Here is a 9,728-nt window from a genome sequence, read left to right as displayed (position 1 = left end):
GCCATGCCCGGGGTCACAGTCATTAACCTCTCCAAGCTGCACTTTCCTCGTTTGTAAAGTTGGGATCATCTTACCAACCTTCAGAGGGGGCTGGGGGAGAGTGCCAGCTGTGCTGGGCACATTGCCACTTGCTTCCGGGTACTCCCTCCATCCCCCTCACCAGCCCCAGCCCCCCACCTGCGGACCCAGAATCAGCTGGGGGACATCTTTCCTTCGGAGAGAAGGCTGGTGGCTGGGCTGGGGTGTCTGGACTTACGGGTTCAGAAGCAGCCAGGCACCAGGCAAAGAAGCCGGGAAGCAGCAAGAGGCCCTGATCCTAGCAGGATGTGGGTCAAGAAGCCCATCAGGACTATTAAGGATACAGTCACATTTATGGGGAGCAATGGAATGCTGTTGAGTTTGGAGCACAGCTCCCCAACCTGAGGTCCCATCTGAGGCCCACAGGGCTGGCCAGCTGGGCTCCAATTGCATCTCTGGACCCATGAACTCCTGTGACTATTGTGAAGCCCCAGGGAGGCTGGACAGGAATACTGAAGAATTCAGTCCAGCTGGTCCCCACCTTGCTTATACTCCATTTGACGTCCTAAAATACTGCCTCTGCAGGCAAAGCTCCCAGAAGCTCAGGTGGACATTCTGTCTGCATCTTTCCCCATGCCCTTTACTCACCTTGGCAAACCCCTTCCCCACACTGTTTCACTCTAATGATAATAGCCCACCTTACATATGAAAAGGACTTTTGTATTTAAAACCCTACTCATCCTATAAGGCCTGGCTCAAATTTGGCCTCTTCCTGGAATCTCTTTCTAGTTTCTCCTTCCTCTCCACCCAGGGGATTCATTGTTTTTTTCTGTGCATGCCCATAGACTCTTGTTTGTACTCTTTAGCACTTAATTCACTCTGTTCACTCAGCAGGCAAAGTCAATGAGTGAAACAGCCTGCGGGGGGAGGCAATAGGGAGTAGGAGGGACTAGGGCAAACTGGGGAGCACATGCCCCACCCCAGAGCAGCAGCCAGTTCTCTTCTGAGTTCTCAGTGACTGTCACCACATGGAAAAATGGGCTCAGTACTGCCACATCTAATACACTTTGAAACTCGGCGTTGGGATTAACAGATACACACTACTGTATATAAAATAGATAAATAACAAGGACCTACTGTATAACACAGGGAACCATATTCAAGAACTTTTAATAACTTATAATGGAAAAGAATCTGAAAAAGAATATATATATATATATGTATCTGAATCACTTTGCTGTATACCTGAATCACTGCAAATCAACTGTACTTAAAATAAAGCAAAATTAAAAAAAAAAGAAACTTGGCATTGACTGTGAAATATCCTGTCTCTTCAATATTGGCAACAAATCCAACGTAGGCAAAAATATCATGTAAGACAGACGAAATATGGGTGGGGCCAAACTAGTTTGTGACTCTTTTTTCCTTTTTTTTTTTTTTTTTTTGCGGTACACAGCCCTCTCACTGTTGTGGCCTCTCCCATTGCAGAGCACAGGCTCCGGACGCGCAGGTCCAGCCGCCATGGCTCATGGGCCCAGCCACCCCACGGCATGTGGGATCCTCCCAGACTCGGGCACGAACCCATGTCCCCTGCATCGGCAGGCGGACTCTCAACCACTGCGCCACCAGGGAAGCCCTCTTTTTTCATTTTTATCTTACCTAAGATGGTAAGCAACCTGAGGGTGAGTCAAAGAGGTAGAGCAGACGTTGAAAACTGTGACTTAGTTCTCTTTGGGAAAGTTCTACTACCCAGGAGTATCTGATAAGCTATGTCTCATCCTAGTACTACCAGGTCACTTTTAACAACGGGCCCATGTGGGGCTTAAGGAAGCCAGTGCCTGAAATGCCCCCGTGACCTCCTAGCCATAACTGGTATCTTAGCTCAGTGCCTGGTAGGCAGTAGGTGCCTAATAAATGTTTGTGGAGTGGATGCATATTATATGGGCATTCACTTATTTGAAGCAGCAGGGAGATTGGTGCTCTAATATGGAGTATAGGAGAACTGGGTCAAAATTTTTGTTTCTCCATTTTCGGGATGTGAAGTTGGGCAAGTTATTTAACCTTTCTAATTCTGTTTCATTGTCTGGAAAGAGATAATGTAAAGTCTTGGCACAGGATAGACAATAGCAGCTTTTAAAACAGGGATTTTATGAGAACATTATGGGCCCCTAGCTACAGTGTTTGGCTCACGGGCAAGTGTGACCCAAGCAGTGCCAGTCAGAATCATGGCAGAATCCTTTGCTGGGATTTTTGCTGGAAATACTGGCAAAGAAAAATTCTCTTTCCTGGGGACACCAAACTGGCAAGATGTAGGCTAGGAACTGGAACTGCTGGGACCCATCCTTGAGGCACATGAAGATAGCCCACCTGGGAAAAGAGTGGGTATGGAAGAAAGCAGAGTGTGAGTAAAGAAACTCATGTCTGGCAATATTTTTTGGACATTTAGATGCAGCTGTGCCTGAAGCTGGACCACTACACAGCTTCTCAGTCACAAGGTTCACTAGGCCTCCTTTTTTGCTTATACTAAGTTCAGCTGGACTTCTGTCATCTGCCCTCAAGAGTCCTGACCAATATAATCCTCTCTAAGTGAGAAGGGGGACCTGAGGAAAACAATGAGTTATTTCTAAATGTATGTGCTTGGTGGGGATTTGGACAAGTGACTTCTGTGTCAATCAGAGGTCTACATTTGCACAGCTGATAATATACAGGTGGAACACAGTGGTTTCCAAAGGGGTCCGATTTGTTCGTGTGGAAGGTTAACTTATGATGGTCCAGCCTTCCTGATCAGAACAAGGGCAGATGCCATGGAAATGGTGTGTTTGTGTGAGCCTGGGGCAAAATTGTTTTTATAGCTTCCTGACTCCAAGACCTTAGGAAGCAGGAGGGTCTCTGTTTTACAAGATTCATATCAAAACCAGAAATGACAAAGGAGTTATGATGATGCTTCAACAAGGTTTGGCAACCAGCTGCTGCCCTGGCTTCTCAGATCGCCCCGAAAGACAGAATCCAAGGTAGAGAAGCATCCTTGTCTGTCCTTAGCTGCTCTGATTCCTGATCAACATGGGTTTCATGAGCTGTGACTCCAAGTCAACCACCAAGGCACAACAGCCATAACCCTTGCCTCCAGCGCCCTGGTGTAGTCTGGTAGCATCTCACAGGCAGTTCTGAACCATCCTCAGGTGTACCTACCCTTGGGCCTCCTCCGCACTACCCTGTGCTCTGCCAAAGGGAGCTAAAATAAGCCCTTGTTTTCTCAACCCCCTGGAGCAAGGCTGACACAGTGTGCTGCCGCAGAAGAATTGGGTTGGGTGGGGGTGGGGAGGGTGCAGGGAGAAGGGAAGGATTGTGTGTGGAATCCCTCCCTCTCAAAGGGGACTTGGAAGAAAGCCTGTGTTTCAGGCTTATTTTGACAGTTCCAGGCCAGGAGTCATAGGACTGTAGCTGGAGAAAGCACAAGAAACACCTTTTGTGTTATCCCATCAAAATATTCCAGGGAACCAGGTGGTTGAGGCAAGTTGTGTGTCATCGCTGACATCAAAGGAGAAAAAGAAATAACTGGTCTGGCCCAGGTGCTGAAGCTCTCATCACAGGGAGGAAAATGAACATTTCCCAAGCCCCAGCGATAACAGCAAAAAATATTTACTGAGTGCTTTGCATGTGCCAGGTGCTGAGCTAAACACCTAATGGGCATGAAACCAATGATTACTCTGCTCATCCTCTGATGCACGCTACTCTTTATAACCCATTTTAAAGATGAGGCAGTGAAGGGACTTCCCTGGTGGTCCAGGGGTAAAGAATCCACCTTACAATGCAGGGGACGCCGGTTCGATCCCTGGCCAGGGAACTGGGATCCCACATGGTGCGGGGCAACTAGACCCGCGTGCCACAACTACTGAGCTTTCGCACCTCAACTAGAGAGCTCGCGTGCCACAAACCGCAGAGCCCACTCACTCTGGAACCTGTGCGTGACAACTACAGAGCCCACTGACCTGGAGCCTGCACACCACAGCTAGAGAGAAGCCTGTGCGCCACAGCTAGAGGGAAGCCCGCGTGCCGCAACAAAAGATCCCGCATGCCTCGATGAAGATCCCACGTGCTGCAACTAAGACCCGATGCAGCCCCCCCCCCCCAAAAAAAAGATGAGGCAGTGGAGACTCAGAGGGGCCAGGTGATGTGTTCAAGGTTCATCGAAGTAAGTGGTGGAGGTGAGATTTGAACCAGATTGCCTGGCCCAGAGCCCACGCTTTTACTCGAAATGCTGAGATGTTCTGACTGGAAGGAGTGGGGGGGGGGGTCCCTCCTCCAACTCCCAGGCCTGTGCTGGGTGAGTTGCACTCATTGCCTCATTTAAGCTTTACAACATCCCTGAGGTATAGGGATTATTAGCTCTGTCTTAGAGATGAGGAAACTGAGGTCTAGGGATTCTCAAGGTCACATCACCTGTAAACAGCAGAGTCAAGGTACCCAGATGAGTTTTCCACTGGCTTCTATCAAACTTGGAAGGCTAAAAGGACCAGCTGCTCTGTCAGAGCTGAATTCAATACAGAGACAAGCAGGAAGTCTGTATCTTTTCTATTTCTTTCTGTCTTCAATCTTTTTTCTTTTTTTATTGAAGTATAGTTGATTTTCAGTATTGTGTTAGTTTCAGGTTTAAAGCAAAGTGATTTGATTATACATATATATGTATATAGCTATATTCTTTTTTTCTATTCTTTTCCATTGTACTTTATTACAAGATATTGAATATAGTTTCCCATGCTATATAGTAAGTCCTTGTTATTTGATCCCTTTTCTTAAATGTAGAAAAATATAACAGGTTCTCCTTGCAGGCCACGATGCTCAGAGCAGGGCATTCTCTCAGTTGGGCTACGTTGCTTGCCAGCAACAGTAACGGACTTGAATTAAAAGGGATTCACTGGAAGGATATGTTCTTTACTGTTATTCATTGTAAAGCTATTTATTGAGCACCTAATATGTGCCTGGCATTATTCTAGGTGTTGGGATACTTCATAGAGAAACAAAGATCCTTGAGATTATAGAATTAGTCTCTTGTTGGGGAAGGGCTGGTAGGCAAACAGGCAGTAAATAATAAAGAAAAATAAGTTATAGGATATATGGGAAGTGATAGGTTATATGGAACAAATGAGAGTAGAGCAAGCAAAGGGGTCAAGAGTGTCCAAGGTGGCACTTTTAATTAGGGTGGTCAGGGGAGGTCACATGGAGGAAGGGAGACTTGAGGTAGGTGAGGGGTTAGCCATGCCTGCCAAAGCTCCCGAAGACAGACAAGTGCCTGGGTGATTCAGGGTGGCAAACAGGGTGCTGGAGCAGAGTGACTTAGGAGGACAGTGGTCATAGAGAAAGTTGGAGAGGAAAAAAGCGGCCCCAGATCATGTGGGTTCTTGTTGGCCACGGCAGGGACTTTGGAATTGACTCTGAGTTCAACGGCAAGCCTGGAGAGTCTGAACAGAGGAGTGATATGCTCTGATTTTCATTTTGGAAGACACACTCTGGCTGTTGGGGGAGGAGACTGTAGAAGCAAGGAGGCTGATTATGAGGCAGTAGCAGCAAATCCTGCAAGAGGTGATGGTGGCCTGGAGGTGGTGAGAAGCTGGATTCTGAGTATACTTTGAAGGGAGAGCCGGCAAGAGGTCCTCACATGCTGCACGTGGAATGTGAGAGAAAAGCAGGAGTCAGAGATGACCCCAAGGTTTTCAGCCTGAGTAAGTGGAAGAATGGGGTTGCCATCCAATGAGATGAGAAGGCTGTGGCTAGAGCAGGGTTAGGGGAGTTTCAGGAATTAGACTGGATTTTGAGGTGCCTGTTAAATATTTAAGTGGAGGTGACAAATAGCAGTTGGGTGTGTGAGTGGGATTGGAGAGAGAAGTCTGGGCGGGAGATAAAATTAGTTCACAGAATCCAAGGTAATTCTGAAAGAAAAACCTTTGGAAAAGACAGGAACTATAGCAAGTTCTCAGTAGCAGGAATATCAGGGATTTTCCCTAAAGGAAAATCAAGGTGATCTGAACATGTAAGTGGAAATGAGACGGGACACAAGGAATAACCATTGACCACTGCAGGGGCATGTGTGGGCATCTCTGGCATTTCTTTCCAAGTCTTCCTGCTCCTGTCAAATGAAAGTAAGTGATGTTGCTGATAGCAGGCTTTCCCATCTGCTCAGAAAAGTCTCCATGTCTGGATGAAGAGTGATGAGATATTTAAGCTATCTTATTAAACACTGTTTATCTCCTAAAAGCAGTCAGCAGCATGTTTAATCAAAGTCAGAGCAGATGTGATTTGCAACCTCCAAAACTCACTTTTCATTCTGCTTTCTCTCCCTCAGAGAAACAACCCTTCATCCTCACCCTGAATCCTGGAGGAAAGTGATGCACTAATAACAGGGGCATCCAAGTCCTGGGCAATGGATTGGAAGGTCCACCCTGCACCCACCCCTGACAACTCTACCTCTTCTCCCAGTCTCCCATTTCTTTGGAAATGGAAGGGAAGGGGAAACCAAAGTAGAAGTTCAAAAAAGTCTATCGTTATCTTATTCCTACTCTGATGGGAAGGAGGAAATTCAAACCACAGAAGAATCAAACCACTGCTCTTCCCATCTTGGGACTTCCCACTGAAGAGCACCCCATGTTGGATGAACAGGTCCCATGTTCCTTTTTACTATTGAAGAAAAGTAGTCAATGAGTCTATGCCTCTGTGTCTTTCATTTCTGCCCACAAATATCTGAGGAAATAAACTTTATCCTGATGTTATGGGCTGAATTGTGTCTCCCACCCCCATTCATATGTTGAAGTCCTAACCCCCAGTCCCTCAGAATGTGACTGTATTTGAAGATAGGGTCTATAAAGGGGTGAATAAGTTAAAATGAGCTCGTTAGGATGGCTAATTCCCACCCTAATTCCTATATGACTGATGTCCTTATAGGAAGGGGAAATTTGGACAGAGGTATGCACAGAGAGAAGACACAGGGCAAAGACAGCCATCTACAAGACAAGGAGAGAGATCTCAGAGGAAACCATCCTGCCTACACTTTGATCTCAAACTTCTAGCATCCAGAATTATGAGAAAATACATTTCTGTTGTTGAAGCCACCTGGAGTTGTAGTACTTTGTTATGGCAGCCTAAGCAAACAAATATACCTGATTTAAGGGTTAAAGACTCTTTTAAGCAAACTCTAAATTTAACTGTTTTGCCTTTTCTTGAGAGATGATCAGGAAGGCCAAATATTTCCCATGTAGCCCTAAAATGAAAGACACCTCATATCCAGTTGTGTTAGAAAGGAAAGCAAGGAAGGGCAAGGAATTATCAGGAAACATTTGTGACTTACTGTTTAGACAGTGTTTTCAAGATAATTTTGTCTTAATAGCCTAACCGAGGGAAATATTTATAGATATTCTCCAAGTGGGCAAACCCGTGGGACATATTTGGCAGTGCTTGGACATCTTTGCAGCTCCACGGTAACATTCCATTTTCTTCCAACCATCATCTCATCTACTTTTCTTTAAGAAATGTTTGCTGAGGGAGAAAAAAAAATTTCCCTCCTGGAAGTAAATGATTTAGTGTTCGGGATGCTGTCCAATTAAATGTGACCCTAGGAATATATTTAACCTTGAAAATGCTATCTTTTCAAACAGAATGCAGCCCTAAGTCAAGAGGGTGACTTACTGCCTCCAGAAATACTCCACTGGTCTATACCCTGTTCATTCACTCAACAAATATTTATTGAGTTGCTTAGCATGTACCAGGCTCTGCATCAGGTGAGCAGTATTCAATGCCAGCCAATGGGGAGTCTACGGCGAAAAGACAGATGATTAAATGGACAATTATAACCCTGTGTGATGGTGGTACAAGGTGGTCACAGGGTCTGGATGATTAGGTAAGAATTCTGGAGGAAGTGATGTCTCAGCTGACCTTAAGGACTGGTAGGAATTAGCTGGTTTAGAGGGACTGGGAGAGCTCGGCAGACAGAGCTGTGCAAACAAGCAGGCTGGTTCAGAGAACTCAAGGTGGAGCCCTGTGGCCGAGTGTGCAATCTCATTCTGGATGCCTGGTGGGGAGAATTTCTGTGTTCAAGGTCAAGTCTGAATGTCTAGTAAGAAACCTCTTGTATCTAAGGGAATGTCTGAGGCACTTATTTTCCTTTCTTCTAATTTTTAAAAGTCTTCCTTCCCTCCAGTCATTTTTCTGTGTTGAACCCAAGGTTCCATGTTGCTTTCACTGCACTTTTTTTTTTTTTTTTTTCTTTTAAGTGGGATCCTCCCGGACGGGGGCACGAACCCGCGTCCCCTGCAATGGCAGGCGGACTCCCAACCACTGCGCCACCAGGGAAGCCCTCACTGCACTTTTGTACTTTGGGTACAAATGGTTTCAGGTCACCAAGCAGTATCAATAACTAAGTCTATCTCAGAAAGAAATAATTTTCCAAGATGAATTTGAGCTTCATTTTTGTTGTCTCCTGTTCATCCTTCACCTTGTAAGATTCTTAAATAAGAATTTTCCTTACCAAGAAATAGCCTGTGGTTAAGAATTCTCATCGTTTTCCTTCTTCTTTTCTGTGCCTGAGGCAGTTTCCTATGAAAGTGTGTGCACAAAGGAAAATGGACATTTTCTGCCTATTCTCGGAGGCTGTGGGTTTTATTCCTAACATTCAAAAAGAACCACGCACAGCAGGGTTCCCGAGGCTCCAAAAGCATCCAAGGGTACAGGTACCGTGTGTTAATATTAATAGGCCGAGTTGGCTCTCTAGAGGAATTTTCAGAGGGCTCATTTTCTTGCCTCCTTTTTCCTCCCTAGCCCACACTGTTTTTTTTTTAAAGTTTGGATTGCTTAAATCAAATATAGAAAAAGCAAATTCGTCTCTGGGAGGACAGTAATCTTTCAAGTCCTCCTGGATTGGTGTTGCCACCAGGGCAAGTTTCAGCATTTCTTTTCTCTGCTTCTTCTCTGTGGAAAGAGTCTGTGTGTGAAAGGGCATGTGGACCCAGAAAGTCAGACTGTGCCTTTCAAGAGGAGGCAGGGCTTTCCCCCAGAGCATCCTCTCGCAGGGCGGAAGGCAAGGGCCACTCCCACTCTTGATGCTTAGATTTTTTTTTTTTTTTTCCGGTACGCGGGCCTCTCACTGTTGTGGCCTCTCCCGTTGCGGAGCACAGGCTCCAGACATGCAGGCTCAGCGGCCATGGCTCACGGGCCTAGCTGCTCCGCGGCATGTGGGATCTTCCCGGACCGGGGCACGAACCCGCGTCCCCTGCATCGGCAGGCGGACTCTCAACCACTGCGCCACCAGGGAAGCCCTTGATGCTTAGATTTGATGTGGAAGGTCTTTCAGAAACATGAGCATATTCACCATTGAGGCCCTAAAGATTGTGAGAATGCTGTTTGAATTCTTTACATTCTGATTCTCCTAAGTTATTTAAGGCCAGAGTATAGCTTATGTAATGTGGTGAAATAAATCACAGAGGAACCAAAAATTCATAGAGAAAACTCAGAGTGTATTCAGAAAAGTTGAGAGATTACTACAGGGCAACGTTCTTGAGAGACATCCACATCGAACCAGATTGTCTGTACTTCCTGGAAGGTAAGCTCAGAAATTCATCAAATAGTCATTCAATAAATATTTATAAAAATATGGGGGTGAAAGTTGACAGTAGGGTTAAGGGACAGCAACAGACAGCCTGGTTAGAGGGCAGAGTGTGTGTTGG

General features: G+C 45.9%; 1 long non-coding RNA gene across 1 annotated transcript; it reads left to right on the top strand.

Moving 5' to 3' along the window:
- The first annotated feature begins 5,481 nt into the window (after positions 1 to 5,481).
- LOC125962742 (uncharacterized) lies at positions 5,482 to 6,714 on the top strand. Its single transcript, XR_007474410.1, has 2 exons — positions 5,482 to 5,738; positions 6,359 to 6,714. It is a non-coding gene; the product is annotated as an uncharacterized LOC125962742 (long non-coding RNA).
- The last annotated feature ends 3,014 nt before the right edge of the window (positions 6,715 to 9,728 follow it).

This window comes from Orcinus orca, chromosome 20, assembly GCF_937001465.1.
Source record: "Orcinus orca chromosome 20, mOrcOrc1.1, whole genome shotgun sequence".
In the NCBI taxonomy this organism is placed as follows: domain Eukaryota; kingdom Metazoa; phylum Chordata; class Mammalia; order Artiodactyla; family Delphinidae; genus Orcinus; species Orcinus orca.
Note: the sequence above shows the minus strand (reverse complement) of the source record. Positions and strands in the feature narration are given on the sequence as shown.